The following is a 24,691-nucleotide window of genomic DNA, read 5'->3' as shown; positions in this document are numbered from 1 at the left end:
CAGGCTCTCACCATCGGGCCAGTTCCGTTCGGAGAACCTGGAGAAGCTGGCTGTGTGGGCGGGGCCCACCGCCAGAGTGCGCAGGGCTGCCTGTGGATGACTCTAGCTGCCCTGCCCGGCTCCGATAAGCCACCTCTATCTGGGCCTGCCCCCCCGGGCCGAGCTTTACCCAGTGGGCAGACTCACCCGTGGCTGTATTTCAGTCCCAGTCTCTCAATGCCTCCCCTTCTTAACTCCTGGGTTCTGGAGCGACAGGGGGTGCAGTCTCCCTCTAGGCCGCCATCTTGGATCCCAGCTATCATTTTCTTGACCTCTCTTGCACATGCATCTGTATAATGTAGAAGAGATAGTACCTTGGAGTCTTTGGTGAGAACTCGTATCTTATCCGGTAGAGAGACTACATATTCCACACTCCCCATGTTCTAGTCACCTCTTCTCAGTCTGTGCACTACACAGCACATCCTCATACATCCCTAGATGGCTTTGTGTTTGTGTCACAGATGTGCTCCTGGGTAAGCATAGATGTATGGGTGCAAGACTAGTATCTATCTTATCTTTAGGAGCAAATGCTTAATGGTAGTAGAGTAGTGCTTTGAGGAGACCAAGTAAAACTGTAATGCTAAATGGTTGTTATAAACTGTTGACCCATCATTTGTAATGACCATAAATCTCCCATGTGGTTTTGTAGCTAATAAACTAATGGCATTGTACAATGATGGGCTAGAGGAGTATGGAGGCAATACAACCAAGTAACACCCAGTATTATTACAGCAGGAATCTATAACTTTATCATGGGAAAAGAAGGTTTTTAAACATGGGAACAGAGTTAGATTCTGAAGTTCCTTATTTAGGATTTCTGAAGTGACTTAGTTTGTATTAAGCCACATGAGTTCACTGGGTCAAAGCAAAATGTCAAAAAGTCAATGTGTGATAGGGTCTTGTGAGGAAGTCCGTTTAAATTGTTGGGATTGGATGTGTGGCTTTAGCTTGATAAAACGGATTAAGATACTATCAGTCTCATTTGTTCAAATACCTTCTAAAATTGATTTGGCCTGTTTCCCTCTAAAGGAATCAGCAATGATATAGCCAAACTTTTGAAGAGATTATTACCTTTTAACAAGTCTTCAGTCAACATATAAGGAAAATGATCTCACCAATCTGAGACAGGAGACATCTAGGAGTCAAGTTATGGTTAGGTGCTGCCATCTAGTGACTACTACTAGTATTTGCATTGCTTTATAGTGGTTCCAGGGGTCATGCATAAGGAATTGGGGAATAAAGGGACCAGAGTTGCCAAAAGAAAGCCAACCCTCACCTAAGGGGTAGGGTCCTGATGGAATAGAGTAATTGCTACAGCTAATAAAAATGAAAATCAAAAGAACAGGAAGGAGTGAGGTTCTTGGTATATAGTACTGGGGGGAGCTCAATTTACCCAAGATCCCTATTCCTTTTGAATAGAAACTATAGATCCTCCAAAGGATCACATGAATACTTTTTCTTCTTCTTCTTTTTTTTTTGTGTGTGGTGACATGTGGTCCTAGATATATAAAAGCTCAAGAGGAACAGATATAATTTTTAATAAATGGGCCCGTGCAGGTTGGCCCTTGAGTTTGACAGCTCTTAGTGTGTTTAGGAGGACCTGGAAAGGGTCCTCCTGTCTAGGGAGTAACTGTCAGTGTGTGTTTCTTTTCCAAATCTTTAATAGAACAGGGTTCCTGGCCTGAGTCTGTGGAGAGATAGGGTTGGACTGAGAGGCTGGAATCACTTGAATTCTGAATTTTGGAAGGGTCTTTTGTGCCTGTCTCCAGTTGATTATAAATTGGATCATCTTTTGTGTTTTAGAATCAGTGGCAAGGTCTGAGGTCAGAAGTGGTATCCTGATGTGCTTTTCTTAAGGGTTCAGTTGGAGAGAGGTTTTGGGGCAATTCTGACTCTTAATAGGGCAATAGTCATTTAACCAGCATTCTAACCTTTCTTGGGTTAATTTTGCCAAGGCGCTTTTGATACATAGACTGGCCATTTTCACTTTTCCTGAGGACTGGGGGTGCCATGGGGTGTGAATATTAAGTCGTGCTCAATGCCCCTGAGACCTCTTTTGTCACTTTGGAGATAAAGAAAGGTCCATTGTCACTCTGGAGTGGCCCAGAGAGTCTAAACTGTGGAATAATAAAGCTTTAGTGACCGCTTGGACTTTTTCTGGTTTGGATGGAATATGCTTTTATCCACTTAGGAGAGGTGTGAGCAAAATGCAGAAAGTATTTATATCCTTTATACGGAGGGCATCTGGGCAAAATTTAGCTGCTAATTTTCCCTGGAGATTGGGTCCTGGTGTTGAACAGGGTTAAGTAAAGGAGTCAGCTTGATCCCTACCCGACTGTTACAGAGACATACAGGGCAAGTTCTTGGGACCTCTCAAATGGTGGATTCAAGGTCTTTCCCCCAAAGGTACAGATGACCAAAGCAGAAAGTGCTTCTCTTCTTAAATGACATGAAACATGGATCCCTTTAACAATTTTTCAGTGGCCAGTCTTAGGCAGTAAATCTTTATGATTTCCAAACTCTTTAATCCACAAATCATCTTTTGCTGGCTTATAGTGCAATTATCTTACCCATGTTTCCTCAAATTTTGTAAAATGGGTTTGTGCCCAAGCTTGGGGCCAGGTATATTAGAGCCATTTCTGAAACATTTTGAAGTTGACCTTTCAATACGGTTTCCTGGATTCAAGGGGAATTGACTTTTTGATCTATCTTGCTGTACATTACTGCTACCTGGAAGGGTAGACATATTGTTTCCAGGAAAGAGAAAATTGCAGACTCATGTCTGGGGAATTTTTGGGTTAGGAGGTCCCCTTTATTTATTTTCATATGGCAACATGAGCATGAAGGAATAGTAAAGCATATCTAAAAGTTAGTACAGAAGTTGACTTGTATTTATCATTCCCTGGTTATAGGGATTGGGTAGGCAAGATTATTTCAGCTTTATATGCTGAGTTGCTTGGGGGAAGGGATTTTGCCTCAAATTCTTCCTGTGTGTTAGTCAACTTTATGTCTCTGTGACAAATACCTGAGAAAAACAACTTTAAGGAAGAAAAAATTATTTTGGCTCACAGTTTCAGAGGTTTCAGCCCATGGGTGACTGCTCTGGCAGAAATATCATGGCAGAAGGGTGTGGCAGAGGAAAGCTGCCCAGCTTTTGGCATGTGGGAAGCAGAGATAGAGGAAGGAGCCGGGGACAAAACAGTCCCCAAAGGCATGTCCACAAAGATCACTTCATCAATTAGGTTCTACCTCCTGAGGCAGGAGAACAGGGAACAAGGTGGAAAAATGGAAGTTGAGGAGCTGTAGGCATGTAGGATGGTCGAAGAATGAAACCTTTCCAATTTCACGAGTCAGCCATTCATGGAGAATTGACACTTAAGCTACTGCCAGAACTTGAATCTTACAGTGATTGAAACTTGAAACTTGGGGTAATTGGACTTGAAACTTATGAGAATTTGTCAAGATGTTTCACCTCATTTGTACATGAACCCAGTCAAGCTGCTTGAGACCCAGGCCTGTATGCACTATATATAGGAATCCAAAACTTAGACCCTTGGGGCCTGCCATTCTCGCTGGGGAGTCTGGTGACCTTTTCTTAGGCAGTGTACTTTTGCTTCAATAAATCTTCTATCTCTCTCTCACATGTGTCTCATCCAATTCTTTGTTCATGACACCAAGAATCTGGAACTATGAACTCTGTGATCGCACAAATCCAGTAACACTAGTACAGTTCCTAAAAAGGCTTCAGATTGTTAATTCATCAATGAGACCAGATCCAGTTAAGTCCCTGATGATTTAATCATCACCCCAAAGTTACACCCTCTGAGCCTTGCTGCACTGGGTGGGGAACAGGCCTCAATACATGAGCCTTTGGGGGACATTTTAGATCCAAACCATAACATCCGGAGGCTAACAAGTGTAGTATCTGCCCTTCAAGCTCCATCACTTATCTAACTGCTTCCTTTTGTGAAGCATTCTGTGTCAGGGTTGGTCAAAGTCTGGTTCCTGAGATAGGGCCTACGAGAGTAAACCTGCTCTAGGGTCTCCACAGGAATGAAGTAAGTTCTCTCCTTCCCCTAGGGTGGGAAACAGGGTGGCCAGGTTTGAAATTTGGCAAATTTATTGAAGAACTTCTGGGGATTCCAGTAGGAGGGTCTGGTACTTGGAGAGCCATCTTCTAGCTTACCTTTGGTGTCCTTAAATTTCAAGGACACTTCAAACCTGATGGGGCATCTTCAGTGTGTGTCTTAGAGTTGAGTTAGTGAAATTTACCACCAGAAAAGCTGTGGTATACACGGCCCATAGGCATTCTGGCCATGCATACAACACCAGCTACATTCAGAAAAGTACATAAGTTTAGCAGTATCTCCAAGACTTTGAGTTAGGAATCCCAACACTGCATCTCACCTCTCAGCTTTACATAGGGTTAATGGCTTACCCAAGTCAGAAATCCCCAAGCCTGGGCGAACATCAACAAGCCCATCAAAAAGGGATGGATGGGATATTACACATTTGAAGAAGTTTGTTTTTCTTAAATGATCAATGGGTCCCTCTGCTCTGGAGATAGAAATGGGAAAGAGATAGAAATATATATATGTATATATACATATTTATATATTTATGTGTATATATATACACATATATATATTTGTATGTATATATATTATATTTATATAATTTTAATTTTAATTTTTTATTTTTACAGACTGCATTATGATTCATCATACAAAAATGGGGTGTAATTTTTCATTTCTATGTTTGTACACAATGTAAATTTATACCATTCATGTAATCATACATATACATAGGTTAATAATGTCTGTCTCAGTCTGCTATCTTTCCTTCCTCACCCCTTCCTGCCTCATTTTGTTCTACACCATCCAAAGTTCCTCTATTCTTCTCTTGCTCCCTCTGTCCCCCCTCTCCCCTTTATGTATTGTCATTCACTTATCAGAGAAAACATTCGGCATTTGGTTTTTTGGGCTTGGCTTATTTCACTTAGCATGATGTTCTCCAACTTCATCCATTTACCAGCAAATGCCATAATTTTATTATTCTTTATGGTTGAGTAATATTCCATTGTGTATATATACCACAGTTTCTCTATCCATTCATTAATTAATTGAAGGGCATCTAGGTTGGTTCCACAATCTAGCTATTGTGAGTTGAGCAGCTATGAACACTGATGTGGCTGCATCACTGTAGTATGCTGATTTTAAGTCCTTTGGGTATAGACCAAGGAGTGGGATAGATGGGTCAAATGGTGGGTCCATTCCAAGTTTTCTGAGGAACTTCCATAGTGCTTTCCAGAGTGGCTGCACCAATTTGCAATTCTACCAGCAATGTAAAAGTGTGCCTTTTTCCCCACATCCATGCCAACACTTATTATTGCTTGTGTTCTTCATAATAGCCATTCTAATTGGAGTGAGATGAAATCTTTGGGCAGTTTTAATTTGTATTGCCCTGATTACTAGAGATGATGAACACTTTTTCATATATTTGTTGATCACCTGTATATCTTCTTCTGTGAAGTGTCTGCCCAGTTTCTTGTCCTATTTATTGATTGGGTTCTTTATATTTTTGGTGTAAAGTGTTTTAAGTTCTTTATAAACTTTGGAGATGAGTGCTCTGTCTGGAGTGTGTGTAGAAAAGATTTTCTCCCACTCTGTAAGCTCTCTTTTCACATTATTGTTTCCTTTGATGAGAAAAAGCTTTTTAGTTTGAATCTATCCCATTTATTGATTCTTGCTTTTATTTCTTGCTCTATGGGGGTCTTGCTAAGGAAGTCTGGTCCAAAGTCAATGTGATGGAGAATCGGGTCTACTCTTTCTTCTATATGGTGAAGGGTCCCTGGTCTGATTCCAAGGTCCTTGATCCATTTTGAGTTGAGTTTTGTGCAGGGTGAGAGATAGGGGTTTAATTTCATTTTACTGCATATGGATTTCCAGTTTTGCCAGCACCATTTGTTGAAGAGGATATCTTTTCTCCATTGTATGTTTTTGGCACCTTTGTCTAGTATGAGATAACTTTACTACTTATGTGGGTTTGTCTCTGTGTCTTCTATTCTGTACCATTGGTCTACCTGCCTGTTTTGGTGCCAATATCATGCTGTTTTTGTTACTATTGCTCTAGAGTAGAGTTTAAGTTTTAGTATTGGGATACCTCCTGCATTACTCTTCCTGCCCAGGATTGTTTGGCTATTCTGGTCTTTTTTCAGATGAATTTCCTGATTGCTTTCTCTATTTCTGTGAGGAATGTCATTGGGATTTTAATTGAAATTGCATTAAATCTGCATAGCACTTTTGAAAGTATGGCCACTTTGATAATATTAATTCTGCCTATCCAAGAACATGGGAGATCTTTCCATCTTCTAAGGTCTTCTTCAATTTATTTCTTTAATGTTCTGTAGTTTTCATTGTAGAGGTCTTTCACCTATTTGGTTAGATTGATTCCCAAGTTTTTTTTTTTTTTTTTTTTGAAGTTATTGTGAACGTAGTTGTTTTCCTAATTTCTCTTTCAGATGATTCATTGCTTATGAGTAGAAATGCATTAGATTTATGTGTGTTGATTTTATAACCTGCTAGTTTGCTGAATTCACTTATTAGGTCTATAAGTTTTCTGGTGAAGTTTTTTGGATCCTCTAAATATAGAATCATGTCATTGGCAAATAGTGACAGCTTGAGTTTTTCTTTTCCTATTTGTATCCCTTTCATTTGTTTGGTCTGTCTAATTGCTCTGGCTAGTGTTTCAAAGATAATGTTGAAAAGAAATGGTGAAAGAGGGCAACCCTGTCTTGTTCTAGTTTTTAAAGGGAATGGTTTCAGTTTTTCTCCATTAAGAATGATGTTGGCCATGGGCTTAGCATAGGTAGCCTTTATAATGTTGAGGTATGTTCCTACTATCTCTATTTTTTCTAGTGTTTAGAGCATGAAGGGGTATTGTATTTGTCAAATGCTTTCTCTTCATCTATTGAAATAATCATATGATTTTAACCTTAAGTCTATTGATGTGATGAATTACATTTATTGATTTCTGGATGTTGAACCAACCTTGCATCCCTGGGATGAACTCCACTTGATCATGGTGCACTATCTTCTTAATATGTTTTTGTATGCAATTTGCAAGAATTTTGTTAGGGATTTTTGCATCTATGTTCATCAGAGATATTGGTCTAAAGTTTTCTTTCTTCGATGTGTTCTTGTCTGGTTTTGGTATCAGAGTGATACTAGTTTCATAGAATGAATTTGGAAGGGTTCCCTCCTTTTCTATTTCATGGAATACTTTGAGGAATATTGTATAACTTCTTTTTGAAGGTCTTGTAGAACTCAGTTGAGAACCCAACTGGTCCTGGGCTTTTCTTGATTGGTAGGCTTTTGATGACTTCTTCTATTTCATTGCTTGAAATTGATCTGTTTAAGTTGTGTATGTCCTCCTGGTTCAGTTTGGAAGGATCACATTTCTCTAGAAATTTGTCAATGTCTTTGAGATTTTCTATTTTGTTGGAGTATAGATTTTCAAAGTATCTTCTAATTATGTTATGTATTTCAATGGTGTCTGTCATATTTCCATTTTCATCACAAATTTTAGTAATTTTAGTTTTCTCTCTCCTTCACTTTGTCAGTGTGCCTAAGGGTTTATCTATTTTGTTTATTTTTTCAAAGAACCAACTTTTAATTTTGTCAATTTTTTTGAATTGTTTCTTTTGTTTCTATTTCATTGATTTCAGCTCTGATTTTAATTATTTCCTGTCTTCTACTACTTTTGATGTTGTTCTGTTCTTCATTTTCTAGGATTTTGAGATGTGATGTTATGTCATTTAGTTGTTCACGTTTTATTCTTTTCTTAAATGCACTCCATGCAATGCATTTTCCTATTAGTACTGCTTTTCGTTGTGTCCCAGTGATTTTGGTATGTTGTATTGTTGTTCTCCTTTACCTCTAAGAATTTTTTTATCTCCTCCCTAATGGTTTCTGTTGTCCATGCTTCATTCAATAGCATATTATTTAGTCTCCAGGTATTGGAGTAGTTTCTGTTTTTTATTTTATCATTGATTCCTAATTTCATTCCATTATGATCTGATAGAATCCAAGGTAGTGTCTCTATTTTTTTGCATTTCCTAAGGGCTGCTTTGTGGCATAATATATGGTCTATTTTAGAGAAGGATCCATGTGCTGCTGAGAAGAAAGTGTGTTCACTTGTTGATGGACGGAATATTCTCTATATATCTGTTAAGTCTAAGTTACTGATTATGTTATAGAGTTCTATGTTTTCTTTGTTTAGTTTTTGTTTGGAAGATCTATCCAGTGGTGAGAGTGGTGTGTTAAAGTCATCCAGAATTATTGTGTCGTGGTCTATTTGATTCCTATAATTTGAGAAGGATTTGTTTGACCTACATGGATGCACCATTGTTTGGGGCATAAATATTTATGATTGTTATGTCTTCTTGATGTATATTTCCCTTAAGCAGTTTGAAATGTCCTTCTTTATCACTTCTGATTAACTTTGACTTGAGGTCCACTTTATCTGATATAAGGATGGAAACCCCAGTTTTTTTACTGGGTCCGTGTGTGTGGTAGGTTTTTTTCTCATCCTTTCACCTTCATTCTCTGGATGTCTTTTTCTATGAGATGAGTCTCTTGAAGACAACATACTGTTGGGTCTTTCTTTTTAATCCAATCTGCCAGTTTATGTCTTTTGATTGATGAGTTTAAACCTTTAACATTCAGGTTTATTATTGAGATATGATTTGTATTCCCAGTCATTTGGGCTTATTTTTGGTTTTTAACTTGACTTGTTTTTTTCTTTGATTGGTTTCCCCCTCTATGTAATCTGATGCTTTTCTCTCACATCCTTTAACATCCTATCTTTATTTTATATGTTAGGTATTTTCATTATAATGTGCCTTGGGTGGTGGGTGGTGGGTGGTGGGTAGGTGAAAGGCAGGTGATGGGCAGGCAAGAGGCAGGCAAATGGGCAAATGTTGGATGAGAAGCAGCAGTCAGTGAGTGATCTGCACTCAAAAAATAGTCAATATGCTGGCTGACTGCAGGTGATCAAGGTGGACAAATGGGGTAAACAGCAGGGGATCAATAAGCAGCAAAGACTGCCTCACAGAGAAACAGATTTTCCTTTGCTTGAAACCCGAGTTACGGAGTGACAAGAAAAACAGCCTCCCTATAGTCCACCATCTTGGATCTCTCCAAATGTATATATATATATTTTATCACTAGGTATGATCTTATATCATATTAGCTAGCGTCTTGCATCAGAAAGGTCAAGCATCCTTACCTTTGACAGACACTTTTACTTTCAGACATTCTTGGTGCTCCAGGATCCTTCAGATTTGGTCAAGGTTCCACAAAGGAGAAAACAAAGATCCAGTGAGGCTGAGAGCACAATTGGCAGTGGTATGCACAATTTGCTCTCCTATTTTCATCTTAGTTCCCCTTGTTTGAAATGTTTAGGATAGCTATGAGGCATCCCCTGCAGACTCTCCCAGATTTCAGGTTCAAGATTTCTGACATAAAACCACAACAACTCATGGATAACATATAGTTTTGAATCAAAAAATGTTTTACCAGAGGACCAATGTCGAATGGAAGCAGTATCTCTAGGTCACTAAGACAAAGGAACCAGGCATTACTAGAGGTAAGAGGGAAGGGTTTGGTGGGATTGTTGGTTAAGAGTCTTGGGAGTTGCCATATCATAGACTTCTGTGTTCCAGATTGTACTGCCAAAGGATGGCACAGAATGTAATCAGTAGCAGCTGAGGACAGAGAATAGTGGTTATAGAGATATTCAAAGAGAGGTAAAGCACATTGTCCAAAGAGAAAATCAACCTGAGTTTAGAAATAGAAGAGTCACATTTTCAGTGAAGAGGAAAGAGAGGTAAGTGTGAGGAACAGGGCCTGCCATTCCCATAATTTTCTAGGAAACTCTGTATTTAGATCACTGTGAGAATTGGTTTTGGAGGTTGCTTCCAAGGGCTTCTCTTCAAGGATGATTTCCTGCATCATGTCACAGGTGTTATTGGTACATCTGAAAAAGAGTGAGGGTGCTCAAAATACTGGGGAATCAGCCCTTATGTGTGTCTCCCTGGATGTATCTGTTAAGTTCTATCTGACCCAGAAGTGGTATGTTATTTTGGGACTTCCTTATGAGGCCGTTGCACATCCTGGGTTGTTTCCCTTAACACCTGTACCTGATTGGGTTAGAGGGAATGAGTGCCTCTTATCTTTGTTGTTCATGATCAGGCTCTAATTGAGAAGGCATTCAGGAAGAGAGAAAGGAAGATAGAAAGGGAGCTGGTGGATGCATATTCAATTTGGGACTGCAGTTCCCTGTGAAACTTCCAGAGAGCATCAGACATTATTCACAAGGTCCCTGGGTCTGCTTGTTATCAGGAACTAATCTCCTATCACCCTATGAGAAGGAGAGTTGTGACCAGGCAGGAAGGTTGACATTATGTTCTGTGGCCCAGTACAGAGGAGGAAGGTAGAAGAATAAGTTGCAGCTTTTTATAAGAGTGTAGGAAATTATGTCAGATCATTGACTGGGGGTCTGTTGTCTCCAGTTTGCCTCCTAGCTGGTTCACCAAAGATGTCACCATATGCAGGTCTAACGAGGTTTCCAGGAGTTGAGGAGACCTTTACTTGGAACTTCCAGGTTTTTGACAAGGTTAGAGAAAAGAATCTAAGAACCTATTGGGTATGAATGGCAGAGTAAGAAATTTGTTATCAACAGGGAGAGTATACAGTTAAGAATAGAACTGCTGGCAATCGCAGTGAGTCATGTCATCCTCAGTTTTCAGCATTTATAGAGGGACAGTAGCTAGGGGCTGAACTAGAGGATGAGTTCAGGGCAGTGCTTTGCAATTTCATGCCAGTTTTCCTGGTGCTTGCACTTTGTCCTCACATGTTGTAATCATGCTACTCCTATTGCATGCTTTACTAGCGTCTTAAACTATCCAGGGGCTTATGTCTCAGTATTATAATGAGGTTATGGTAATTTCTTGGTCACCAAAGTCTTTAATGCACATTGTCCCTAAAGGAGTGGTTCCTCCAGATGTCTTTCAGTTATTCTACAGTTTCATTGCTTTTTCATCAGTCACTTATCTATCTTCAGGAAATGATGCACAAGGGTATGGGCTGGATTGCTTGTAAGTTATTCATTCTGCTGATGGTTTATGGCTGTTTCTTTTTTGAGACATGGTGTTTGTTCTGATTCTCTGAATTCCCAACTCAAAATGAATTATTTATTAATTTATTCTCTGTGTAGAGAAATATTTATTTTTAAGAATGAGTTATAAGAATCTTGTTCTATTATTGCATTTGTGTTTACATCTCATTTAAAGTTTTGAGTATTTCCTCTATGTATTTATGCTATTTTAGTGTGTGCATAAATATTTACTATTATTACATCTTCATGATGATTTGAACCTTTAGTCATTACATATAACCTTTACTTGTGATAGTTTTTTGTGTGAAATCTTATCTCTGCTGTAACCACCCCTTCTTTATTTTGGTTTTTGTTTGCATGATTTTCCATCTCTTTGATTTCAGCTTATGTCCACCCGTGAGGCTAAAATCAATCTCCTGTGGGCAGGACATAGTTGGCTTTCAATTTTTTAAAATCCATTTAACCATTCTGTATTTTTAATGGATAAATTTAATCCATTTAAAGTAACCATTAATATGTACAGATTTACTGTTGAAATTTTAATTCATTTGTGATTGCTTTGTACTTCTTTTACATATTTCTTCTCCTCATGCTGTCTTCCTTTGTGATTAGATGGATTTCTGTAGTGGTGTGCTTTGATTCCTTTCTCTTACTAGTTTGTGTATTTACTATAAAACTACGAGCTTCAATTTTATTCTGGCCTTACATTAAAAAGTCTCATAGTTTTAGCATTCTTTTAAAAGATGATAACAGTTCAACTTCTATTGCCCAGAATATTCAAATTTTTCTTTTTTCTCATCTTGACATTTTTATGATTTTCATGTCACAATATGTTTTAAAATTTCTAATTTTTATATTGTATACCAATTAAAGAAGTATTATAGCTACATTTTATTACCTTTGCTTTTTAGCTCTTATGTTAGAGTTAAATGTGATTCCCACATCATCATTTCAAATTTAGAGCATGCTGAATTTGACTAAATGTTTACCTTTACCATTGACTTTCATATTTCCATAATTTTTCAATAGTGACCTTTTGTTTTAGCTTGAAGACTTATCTTTAGCATTCTCTTTAAGGCAGTTTAGGGGTAATGAACATCTTCAACTTTTATCCATTTGAAAAGTGTTTGTCCTTCAGCTTTGAAGGAGAGCTTCACTGGAGAAAGTATTTTTGCTGGGCAGAATGCTTTTTTCCTTCAGCACTTGAAATTTATCATTCCACTCCCTCCTGGCTGGCAGATTTCTCTTGAGAACTCTGCTGATGGTTTCACCAGATTTTCTTTGTGTGTGACACATTGCTTTTCTCTTGCTGCTTTCAATATTCTTTTACTTTTGTCAATTTGATTATTATGCATTTTGCTAATGATCTGTTTAGGTTGAACCTTTTTGGAAATCTTTGAATTGCATACGTCTGTGTGTCTTTCTCACAAGATTTGGAAAATTCTCTGCCATTATTTGCCTTCCTACTCTTTTCCCTTTCTCTTCTCTTTCTGAAATATACTGCATATATTGTTTTTTTTTTATGGTATCCCCTAAGTGTTGTAAGCATTCTTCATTCTTTATTTTTTTCCTCTCTTTTTGAATTATTTTAAAAGATTTGTCTTCATCTTCACAGATAATTTCTTCTGCTTTTTTTGAATCTGCTGTTGGATCACTGTATTGTATTTTTTATTTCATTTACTGTATTATTTGCTTAAGGGTTTTGTTTGGTCCTTTGCTTTCTGTCTTGTTGTTGATTCCATTTTTTTTTCCTTTATTCCATTGTTTTTTTTGTGTGTGTGTGTGTGTATTGTTTTCCTGATTTTGTTGAGCTGTCTTTCTGTGTTCTCCTGTATCTCTCTGAGCTTCCTTAAAATAATTATTTTTAATTCCATTCACATAATTCATGATCTCTATTTTTTTTTTAATGTAGGTTGCTTGAGAATTATGATGTTCCCTTGTCGTGTTGTTTTTCCTTTGTGTTTTATGTTTCTGGGACATGATGTCAATGTCATTTGATGAAGCTGTCACCTCTCTCAGACTTTTTGGATGAGTTTTTATATAGAAAGACTCACTGGTAGGTGACATTTTGGTGGTGGGTGGTAGCTTTGCTTCTGTTTGAGTGTAGCAGCATCGAAGGTTGATGGAGCTCAGTTGCAATGGCTACTTGGGTTCTCCTGTTTTTTTTTTTTTTTTTTTTTTTTTGTTGTTGTTGTTTTTGTTTTTCCTGCATGTGAAGGTATACACAATGTGATTCTTCTTGTTTGGCCTAAGGAGGTACACAGGCAAGTGTGCCAAGTCTGGGTGCTAGTGCATAGGTACCCAGAGCAGCAACAAAGTCAGGGTCTTGGGCTCAGTAATTTGTGGAACTAATTTGGCTCCTTGCTCCTAGTGCTTGAGCAAACTCACTGAAGCACAGGCATGTGCAGATCAAGGAGTCAGAGTCTAGGAATTGGAGTGTACTCTTGTAGCTAAGGCCCCAGAGGGTCAGGGTACATTGGTAGTTCTGCAGTTTACTCCCGAGGGGCAGGGCACATAGTGGTACAGTTCTGAGAATGAAGAAAGTTACAATGGTTTGTTCTCAGAGTGCCAAGGCATCTGAGGTCCTGGGGATAGGGCAAAGTGGCAGATAGCCTCCTTGGATGGTGGGGCACAGTGGTGACAGAAGCCTGGCAGAGCAAAGTATGGTGTATTAAAACTGTGGTCCCTGGGGTGGAAGGGATCTGCAGTAGCTTGAGCTCTAGGGGAAGGAGAACAGTGGCAGGAGTTCCCAGTGACAATAGAGTACAGTGGTGACTCAGGCTCTGAGGTGTGGGGCACAGTAGTAAGCAGGCCTGCCTATGATGGGGCTCTATGGCAGCTAGCACTGGGAGGCAGGGTCCAGAAGCAATCTGGACTTAGGGATGGTGAGCTACTGCACAAACTTGGGCCATGTTTTGGCTGAGTGTGTCCCCCCAGTTTGGATGGTTTGTTTTCCAGTGTGTCAGTATGGAGGTGGTGGGACCTTTAAGAGATGGGCCCTAATGGGGTGTGGGTAGTACATTAGTGTACTGCCACCCTCAGAAAGAATTAATGTAGTTTTTGTGAGATCTAGGTTAGCTCATATGTGAGTAACACAAAGGGTAACTTGACCCCTGAATCCCTCTGGCTTCCTGTCTCACCATATGAGCTCTTGTGCATGCATTCCCACTATGCTGACATCATTTGCCGTGCCTCACCAGAGGTTTAACAGATGCATATGTCCAATATTGGATTTTCACTTTCCAAACCTGTGAGCTTAAAAACTCTTCTTTTTTCTTTTCTATTTTTTTTTTTTTTTTACTTTGTGCTGATTAGTTACACATGACAGTAGAATGCATTTTGGCACATCATACATAAATGGAGTATGGTTGCTCATTCTTTTGGTTGTACATGTTGTAGAATCACACTGGTTGTTTAATCATATATGTACATAGGGTAAAAATATTGGATTCATTCTACTATTCTTCTTACCCTCATACCCCTTCCCCTCTGCCTAATCCAAAGTACTTTTTATCATGCCCCCCCTTATTGTGAAGTAGCATCCACATATCATAGAAAACATTCATCCTTTGTTTTTTTGGAATTGGCTTATTTCAGTTAGCATGATATTCTCCAGCTCCATACATTTACCTGTAAATGCCATTCTTCTTTAAGGCTGAGTAATATTCCCTTGTGTACATATACCACATTTTCTTTATCCATTCATCTGTAGAATGGCACATAGGTTGGTTCCACAGTTTGGCTATTGTGAATTGAGCTGCTATAAACATTGAAGTGGCTATGTCACTGTAGGAATCTCCTCACTGCTTTCCATAATGGTTGCACCAATTTGCAGTCCCAGAAGCAATGTATGAGTATATGTTTTCCCCCACATCCTTGCCAACACTTATTGCTGCTTCTATTCTTGATAATTCTGACTGGAGTGAGATGAAATCTTAGGGTAGTTTTGATTTGCATTTCTCTAATTGCTAGAGATGTTACACATTTCCATATATTTGTGGATCTATTTTATTTCTTCTGTGAATTGTCTGTTTAGTTCCTTAGCCCATTTATTGTCTTTACGATGTTGAATTTTTTGAGTTCTTTATATATCCTAGAGATTAGTGCTCAATCTGAGGTATATGTGGTAAAGATTTTCTCCCATTCTGTAGGCTCTCTCTTCATGTTTCCTTTGCTGAGAAGAAAAATTTTAATTGGAATTCACCTCATTTATTGATTCTTAATTTACTTCTTGCGCATTAGGAGTCTTATCAAGGAAGTAAGTTTCTTGTCTGATATGGTGGAGATTTGGGCCTACTTTCTCTTCTGTTAGGCACAGGGTCTCTGTTCTAGTGCCTAAGTCTTTGATCCACTTTGAGTTGAGTTTTGTGCAGGGTGGCAGATAGGGATTTAATTTCATTTTGCTATGTTTGGAATTCCAGTTTTCCCAGCACAATTTGTTTAAGACGTTATCTTTTCTCCAATGTTTATTTTTGGCACCTTTGTCTAGTATGAGATAACTGTATTTATGTGGGTTTGTCTTTGTGTCTTCTATTCTTTACCAGTGGTCTACTTGTGTGCATTGGTGGCAATACCGTGCTGATTGTATTATTTAGTTCTATAGTTTCTTTGTTTAATTTTTGTTTGGACGATATATCCAGAAGTGAGAGAAGTGTTAAAGTCACCCAGTATTAATGTGTCATGGTCTCTTTGCTTCTTTTAATTAAGAAATGTTTGTTGGATATATGTAGATGCTCCATTGTTTAGGGCATATTTATGATTGTTATGTCTTGTTGTATCATTACCTTATGCAGTATGAAATGTCTTTGTCCCTTCTAATAAACTTTGGCTTGAAGTTCACATTATTTGATATGAGAATGGGGTTTCCATTCTCATTTTCCTGCTTGTTTATGTGATCCATGTGAGTGAGACGTGTTTTTCCCAACCTTTCACCTTCAGTCTGTGGATATCTTTGCCTATGAGGTGAGTCTCTTGAAGACAGCATATTGTGGGTCTTGTTTTTTATTCCAGTTTTCCAGTCTATCTCTTTTAATTGATGATTTTAGACCATTAACATCCAAGGTTATTATTGAAATACGATTTATATTCCCATTCATTTTGGCTTATTTCTGGTTTTCAATTTTACTTAATTTCTCCTTTGATTGACTATTCCTTTAGTGTAGTTCCTCCCTTTGCTGGTTTTCACTTTTTTTTTTTTCTTCATTTTCTCCTCATGAAATATTTTCCTGAGAATCTTCTATAGTGCAGACTTTGTGATTGTGAATTCTTTTAATTTTTGTTTATCATGGAAGATATTTATTTAATCTTCAAATCTGAAACTTAATTTTACTGGATATAAAATTCTTGGTTGGCATCCATTTTCTTTCAGAGCTTGGTGTATGTTGTTCCAGCATCTCATAGCTTTGAGGGTCTGGGTTGAGAAATCAGCTGAGATCTGAATTGGTTTCCCCCTATAGGTAATCTGATACTTTTCTCTTGAGGCCTTTAACATTCCATGCCTATTCTATATACTAGGTATTTTTAATACAATGTGGCTTGGTGTGGGTCTCTTGTAATTTTGTACGTTTGGAGTCCTGTATGCCTCTTTACTTGATTTTCCATTTCATTATTTGGGTTTTGGAAAAATTTTAAAGTACCTGTTCAGCTTTTTTTTCATTTCTGTTAAGTTGCTCTATGGTTTAACTTACCTCTGTCCTGGAGTTGTCAGTTTAGTTTATTACCACAATTCCATTGTCTTTAGCAGTGCCCTTTGTTTTGAATTAGACCATGCCTTATTTTGGAAATAAATTTATGTGACTGTGGGAGAGTTTTTGAGCTCTCTGTTTTTATGGTCTTCTTCTCCCCCTCCTTAAAACCTCTGCACCACTGCTTGGAAGTTGTGGGCAGGGACAGTGGTCTACTTCTCTCACAGTGAACCATTTATGTAGGAGTGAGTGTTGATTCTTGTTTTTCCCAGTGTGGAAGTTTTTTGACTGTGAGTGAGTATGGAGGATGACACTATCTGCCTGGAGTAGAACTTCTGCTCTAGGGGAAAATGGAACCTCAGATCTCTCAACCACTCTTGATGGGAACAGAAATCTTTAGCATGTATCTGATGTGGGAGAGAGGAGAGAGGTGTTATCAGCCTGTCCCTCTGGAAAGAGACTGTGGCCATAGAGATGGAGCTGGGGGAAGATAGCAATGTATTCTTGGCTCCACCCATTGCAGTATAGTTTCTATCATTCTGAGATGAGGAAATAGTAGATTATGATGCAAATGACACAGGCTCACCATTCTTAGATTTACTAGAGCTTGGAACAATATATAAAGATCATATAAAATTTGATCAAACATTTAAATGTAACATGGAAAACTAGGTATCTTTTAAAGAAAAACATAGGAGAAGATATTTTTAATCTACAGTGAGAAAAGTTTTCTTAGGTTTAACATCAAAATCACAACTTATTTCAGAAAAAATTAATTGATATGCCTCATTAAATTTTAAAACATATGTGAGGGAGCTTGTTGAAATGATGAAAAAAGCAAGTTTCATGCTGGGAGAAACTAAGTTCAGGCTATCTAACATGGAATTCTGTTCCAAATTTATGAGTCTTAAAAATCAATAATAAAAAGGTACAAAGATACAAAATGACACAGAGAAGTCATTGAAGAGGAAATACCAATATCACATAAGAACAGGAAAAGATTTTTGAACACAGTTATTCATCTGTATACAGATTAAAACCACAAAAAATCACTATATTCCTTTAAGAATATATTTTAAAAAGTAACATTACCAAATTCTGTTGAAGATGAATAGAAATCACATAATGCAAACATTTCTGACTGATACTCTGGAAGAATGCATTTCAGTTTCTTTCAAAACTTGCAATGGACTTACTATACAATTTGGCAAGTACACTCTTATGAAAATACCTCAGAGAAATAAAAACGTACACTTACACACAAACCAATATATTAATTTTTTATAACAGCTACTAATATCAGCCCCAAACTGGCAACAATTATAATGTCATTTAATAAATGAATAATTGTTACATGAACTGTTGTACATTTATACCATGGAACACTGACCAAAAAATAAGTTAGAAATAAAAAACACACACCAGTGACAACTTGGACAGAATTTAAAGTTATTTGGCTGAGTAAAATTCCTGATCTCAAAAGTTTACATATTGCATGATACCATTTATGTAACATTTAAAAATAAACAAAACACACAGAAGGAAAAAAAGAGTGGTTATTGCAAATATTAGCAATGAAGAATAAGGTGGTGGGAGGGGTCACTTTATAGGGGCGGCATGGAGGACCCATGTGGAGATGGAATATTTCTGCTTCTTTTCATTTTTTTTTCATTTTAAAAAACTAGAACACTTATTGGGTGGCTAATTGTTGAAACTCTCAACAATTGATGAACTGGATGCTGCAATAGCTGCCCTCTTGGGTTTAGGAGTTGTTCTTTCACAGAAACCATGCCTGAATCTGCAGTATACAAGTTTTAGGTACCTCATTTGGCCAGTCCCTGTGGTGTTTCATCTTTTAGCCTTGGCACTCAAGGTATACTCTCTCCTGCATTTGGCAGGGTAGCCACATTTGCCACATTTGCCACAGTTAGACTTCTGAGGAGGTAGACCTTAGAGCCACAACAGCAGCATAATGTGTGCATCTTATTATGACACTTCCCAAATGATGGCATTCCCTTTGTCATTTTGCTTCTCTTGCCAAGACCCCATTTCTGCACGTTGATTGTGGCATTAGGTGAATCTACACATTGCAAAATTGAATAATACGATATATATGCACACAAACACTCAAGAATACATGTAAGTTTAAACACATAAATTTAAACAAGCTATGTCAATTTCCTAGTTTTTTATAGTATCACAGATTTTTATAATTGAAGGATACTAGTTGTAAGGGATATGGAATAGCTCATGTCTTTTTTTTTGTTTTTACAATTCTATGAATCTGTAATTATATCAAAAAGTTGAAAAATATCAACTTGTAAATAAAATTGCTCAATCTAACAAAGGATTTAAAATAACAACAACATCATTAGATGTTAAATTCACACTCATCCATATCTAGTCATAATAATTACGAAAAGTAGCAACAGGGCCAATTAAAAAGTGAAGTGTAACATTACACTTTCAGCAAACAACAGGGATCTCAGAGTTCCATAATATTATTGTACTGCTATCTACCTCTCTCTTTATATCTAGTGATATTTGTTTTATTTATTGTGTGCATATTTTGGGGTGCATAAATATTTGTAATTGTTAAGTCTTCTTGCTTATTTCACCCTTTTATCATTATATAAAAGCCTTCTTTGTCTACTTGTATAAATTTTGACTTAAATCTGCTTATCTTATTTTAGTTTACCTACTTCTCTCTCTTAATTTCATTTACATGGAATGCGTTTTTCTATGCTTTCATTTTTAGTCTATCTGTGTCTTTAGAGGTGAAATGAGTCTCTTTTAGACAGCATACAGTTGTGTCAATTTTTTAAAAGTCTATTCAATCATTCTTGATCTTTTATTTGGCAATTTAATCTATTTACTGACTGAGAAGGACTTACTTGTTTTGTTGAATGCTTTATGATTGTGCTATGTATGCCACAATCCTTTCTTCCTCTTTTATTTACATTTGTGGTTTTTCTATATTAATAAAAAATCTTTGGTTCTTTTCTCTTTCTCATTTTTGTATGTGCTGTAAGTTTTTTTCTTTCTGGTTAGACTGAATGTTTATAAGAATACCATCACAGGGTTTTTAAAGGAGATATTTACTTAACTTAGTCTGCATAAAAATTCTCTAGAATTTTACTCCCCCATACAATTTATTATTTAGTTGTCTTAGTTTAGCAACTTAAACACTTATCATAGCTGTAATTAGTGGTGACTATTTTGACACTTAACATTCATACTAGAGATAGAAAACTTTGTAACTGACAATGGCTATAGTGGAGTCTTCCAAATTTGATTATAAATTTATTTCCACCAGTAAGTTTTAAACCTCCATTATATTTTAATGACAATAATTACTGCTTTTTTGCTTCCAATCTAAACAATCCATTAGGCGTTTTTTAAAGCTTGTTGAATTGTGATGAAGGTCCCTCAGCAATTGCTTGCCTGAGAAAGATTCTATTTCTTCTTCATTTGTGAAGAATAGATTCACTAGTTATGATATTATTGAAGACAGTATTTTTTTCTTTTAGTACCTTGAATGTATTATCTCACTCTCTCTTGATGGGAAAGCTTTCTGTTTAGCAATCTCCTAATAGTCAATTTGGGGATTTTCTTGTGAGTGGAATGACACTTTTCCTGCTTTTCATGTTCTGTTTTTAACTTTTGACAGTTTGGTTATACTGTCTCCCTGTTAAGAATTATTTGACTAGAACTACATGAATTTGAATGTTCATAACTCTCCCCAAATTTTCAGGTACTTTTGTTTAAAAAAAAAAAAAGCTTTATATTTCTTTTGGAACCAACATAATGAATTCCATGTGTCCTGAAAGTCCTTGCTACTCTTTTTTATTTTTTTGTTTTCTTTTATTTCTCTATGGATGGGCTAGTTTGAAAATCTTGACTTCAAGTTCAGTAATTCTATGTTCTACTTTATATAATGTGCCATTGAAGCTTTTGATTATATTTTTAGTTTTTCATTTAGTTCTTGAGTTCTAAGATTCATATCTTATCCTTTTGTGTTCTGATACGTATCTCTGCATAGAATTTTCCACTCAATGAATTTTTTATTATTTCATTGAATAATCTATTTTATTGTCTTGTAGCTCATTGAAATATCCTAAGAATAGTGTTTTAGACCCTTTTTCTGGAAATTCACATATTTTCATCTCTTTGAATTTTATTGTTACAGAATTATTGTGTTCCTCTTCTTTGCATTTCCATGTTTCTTGTTAGTGTGGTCTGAGGTGGCTGGATGCGGGCAGGGCATCAGGCAGCCCACGCATGCACCAAGGAGCAAGGCAGCCCATACGTTGGAATAACCAATCAGGTGCTGACAGATAACCCTAATGGCATCTCACAACCTCCAGTCAATCAGCAGAACCCCCAGCCAATCCTAGAAGGACAGGAGTCCCTGCAGGGTCTCCAGTCAACTCCAAGCCTTCCCCACCTATCCTGGACTACAAAAACACCATCCTGCAGCTGCGGCAGGACTTCCCCGGCCCTTCACCTCTGCCTTACCCTGTAGGACCAGTGAACCTCGCCTGAGAGTCGTCCCAATAAAAGTCTTTTTTAAATTACATGGGCCTACCTGTCCTTCTGTTACCTCCATCTGATCTTACATTTCTTGAATTCCCTAAATTGATATCTATGCATCTTTTCTCAAAGAGTTGTCACTTTCACTTATAAAGGGTGGCATAGGAACTGAAGATGAGTCCAAAGATGTGGATGGTATTCAATGCATTGGCTTTAGTCCCAGATAAGTGTATTTGTATAGTGTCCATGTCGTTTTGTAATTTCTTCAGCTGTAGTCAAAATCAGTGATGCCTGCAATTGTTTCAGTGAACTAGGCTATAGGAGGCTGTATGCCTTAGTGTGAGAAGTCCGTTGCTCCATGTGCCAGGGGGGAGGTGTTGGCTGGCTCTCTGGGTTGTTTTGTCCACAGGTTTGGTTATCATGCTTGGTATCAACCCCCACACAGCAAAGGATTCCCTGTTCCTTGAAGTGCCACATGAACTCAGGCAGCAGGTTCATGGGTGTTCTGCTGGTGCCAGGCCCTGAGTTGCCAGGTTCAGAGTGCCAGAGTGACTGGGATGGGAAGTTCTCACAATCTTCTAGATAGTTTTCCCCAGGGAACTGGGAGCTACAGCAACTTGGCTTTGTTCTTGTGTCATGAAGATCAAATTTCATGCTGGGAGAGACACAATGCTACCGACCCCTGGGCACAACACTATCAGTGACTCTGGTTTCAAAATGATACCGTGCAGCAGCTATTTTGGTCATGGAGTCCAGTCTGTGGATTTTTTCTCTGGAGTAGTTTAGCCATGTATCCAGACATCTCTCTAAATTGACTTTTGGGCCTATGAAGACTACAGGATACTCCACTAGCAAAGGCTTCAGAATTTTTCTGACCTTGATAGGGACTGCTGAGGGCCTCCTGTTTACCTTTTCCCGTAGGGTGAAGTCCCTCTTTGTTTCAAGTTTTCCCAAATGAGGCACAATGGTAAAGGTGGACTGTTTCATGCCCTCTCAGTGCAGTTTTCATGAGTCTTCATGCTCTATAGGTTCTTCTGCATTCCCCTTCTTCCCTTTGACCTCACCTTTACATACTGTTGGCATCAGAGCTATTATTCTCCCTCCCCCACACCATTTTACAACCCAGATTGTCAGTCTGTGAACATCCCAGCCAGTCATTGGTCCACTCATCAGCCTGTGAACATTCTCAGCAGTCATTGGTCCAGATTGTCAGCCTGTGAACATTCTCATCAGTCATTGGTCTATTATTAGCCTGTGAACTACTTAAGAATAGCTCCCCTGCCATTTTCTCTCTCTCCTCCTTGCTTTCATGCTCTCTCCTCCTGGCTTTCACTCTCTCTTGCATTCTCTCTCTCTCTCTCTCTCTCTCTCTCTCTCTCTCTCTCTCTCTCTCTTTCTCTCTTCCTCTCATTTTCTCTCTCTCTCCTTGCAGGGAGACACTCTGCCTGTTTGCTTAATAAAATCTCTTGCATGAGTTTTCGTGTCTGAAGTGGTTTCTGGGTGTTTTCACATACCATGGACCATATATGGTTAATTCATAATTTTGGTTCTTGATGTAGAAGAGACATGTATTAAGCATTTCTTTTCATCCATCTTGCTTATGCCTTTTCTTTGTTCATTCTTTTTTATAAACCTACTTCTGCCTGATAGAATGCCATTTTTTTGTTTTTGCTTTTTTTTTTTTTCTTAACACTGTTACTTAGAAGCAAGTCTCATAATTTACTGATTTGGGAAATTTCTCAGTAGAATTTTGTGGTTTCTTAGTTAAATTTCTAATATTTAGAGGATATAGTTTCTATCAAGACTTGCATTATGGGCTATTTGTTCAATGATATATTTTGGTTAATGCCCCATGTGCACAGGGAAGGAATGCACATTCTGTAATTTTAATGATGTTCTCTTAATATTTATTATAGCGAGTTGGTTAAATTTATTGTCAAATATTTTATGCAGTGAACAAATTTTTAATTGTTCCACCATTCATTAATTTGGGTTTGTTAAAAATCTCTAACAATGATCCTGAATTTGTCTATGATTTTGTATTACCTTTCATTTTTTTCCATTTGTTTTGATGCTATATCATTGGGTACATAAACTTCTGGAGCTTTAAAAAAAATCATTATTAGTTGAGTATTCTGTCACTATGAAATGTCTCACTCAGTTTCTGGTAGGGATACTTACATCAGTTTGTTCATGTCTAAACAGTTTTTATGCTTACAGGATGAATTTAAGTCTTTTTTTATATTTCTGAATCAATTTAAATTTTTTTCTCTTTCAACATATCTACGTTCTTATGTTAAAGTACGGGTCTTAAAAACCACAAGTTGGATATAGCAATTAAATGATGAATAAAAAGCTAAGTTATTTTAAAATTAAATACTTATTGTCACCTCCTACTTAATTCTTTCTAGGACTACTCAATTCTTTAAACATATTAAAATATATATATATATATATATATATATATATATATATATATATATATCTTCATTCATCCTGGAAAATGTCTTCTTGTATTTCTTTTTATGTAGTGAGCAATGTCTCAGCATTTGGCTGTCTTTAAAATTTTTTTATAATATTGTAATTTGTTCAGGGTATTTTCAGTGAAAGTGGAATTCTTCACTAGGAATTGTCTCTTTGAGCAACTCAAATGTAGCTGCATTGTAACCTGGTTTTCATTTATGATAATACAAGTGCAATCTCATTATTCATCTAAATAATATAATTCTTCTTTTATTTTTTGTCTTAGTTTCAAACACATTACACATTTGACTATCCATAGTTTCATTATGATTTGCCAAAATGTGATTATCTTTAATTTATTCTGCTTGAATTAGTGAGAATTTTGAATACATAGGTTAATTACTTTTTCAAAAATTTGGCCAAAAGTTTTAGACAAAAATTTATCTTTGCATTGATGCTTATTTTGATTAGACACATTGGGTTTCAGAAATTATGTACAGAACAATTCACTCTGTGCAATACAGTCCTATAGGTATTAAAATATGTGCAGGCTCATGTTACCACTACAGTAGTCATGTCAAAGATTTGTTTTTCACTCTGGCTACCACTTTGCAGTCATACGCCATTGTCAATCCCTGGCAACAAATCATCTTCTCTCTGTCCATACAAGTTTGATTTTTTTCCAGAATGTCATACACAATGCTCATATTTCAGACTCATTCATGTTACCAAGTGTTTTAATTGTTCTTTATCATTTCTAAGGAGGTTCCCATCAAAAAGATGTACAATAATTT

The 24,691-nt window shown here is 37.2% G+C and overlaps 1 pseudogene; it reads right to left on the bottom strand.

The window, feature by feature from the left end:
- Nucleotides 1-18,602: 18,602 nt before the first annotated feature.
- On the bottom strand, nucleotides 18,603-18,925 carry LOC124982704 (60S ribosomal protein L37-like; annotated as a pseudogene).
- Between the last annotated feature and the right edge of the window lie 5,766 nt (nucleotides 18,926-24,691).

Source organism: Sciurus carolinensis, chromosome 4 (assembly GCF_902686445.1).
Source record: "Sciurus carolinensis chromosome 4, mSciCar1.2, whole genome shotgun sequence".
In the NCBI taxonomy this organism is placed as follows: Eukaryota; Metazoa; Chordata; class Mammalia; order Rodentia; family Sciuridae; genus Sciurus; species Sciurus carolinensis.
This window is presented reverse-complemented; position numbering and strand designations above follow the sequence as displayed.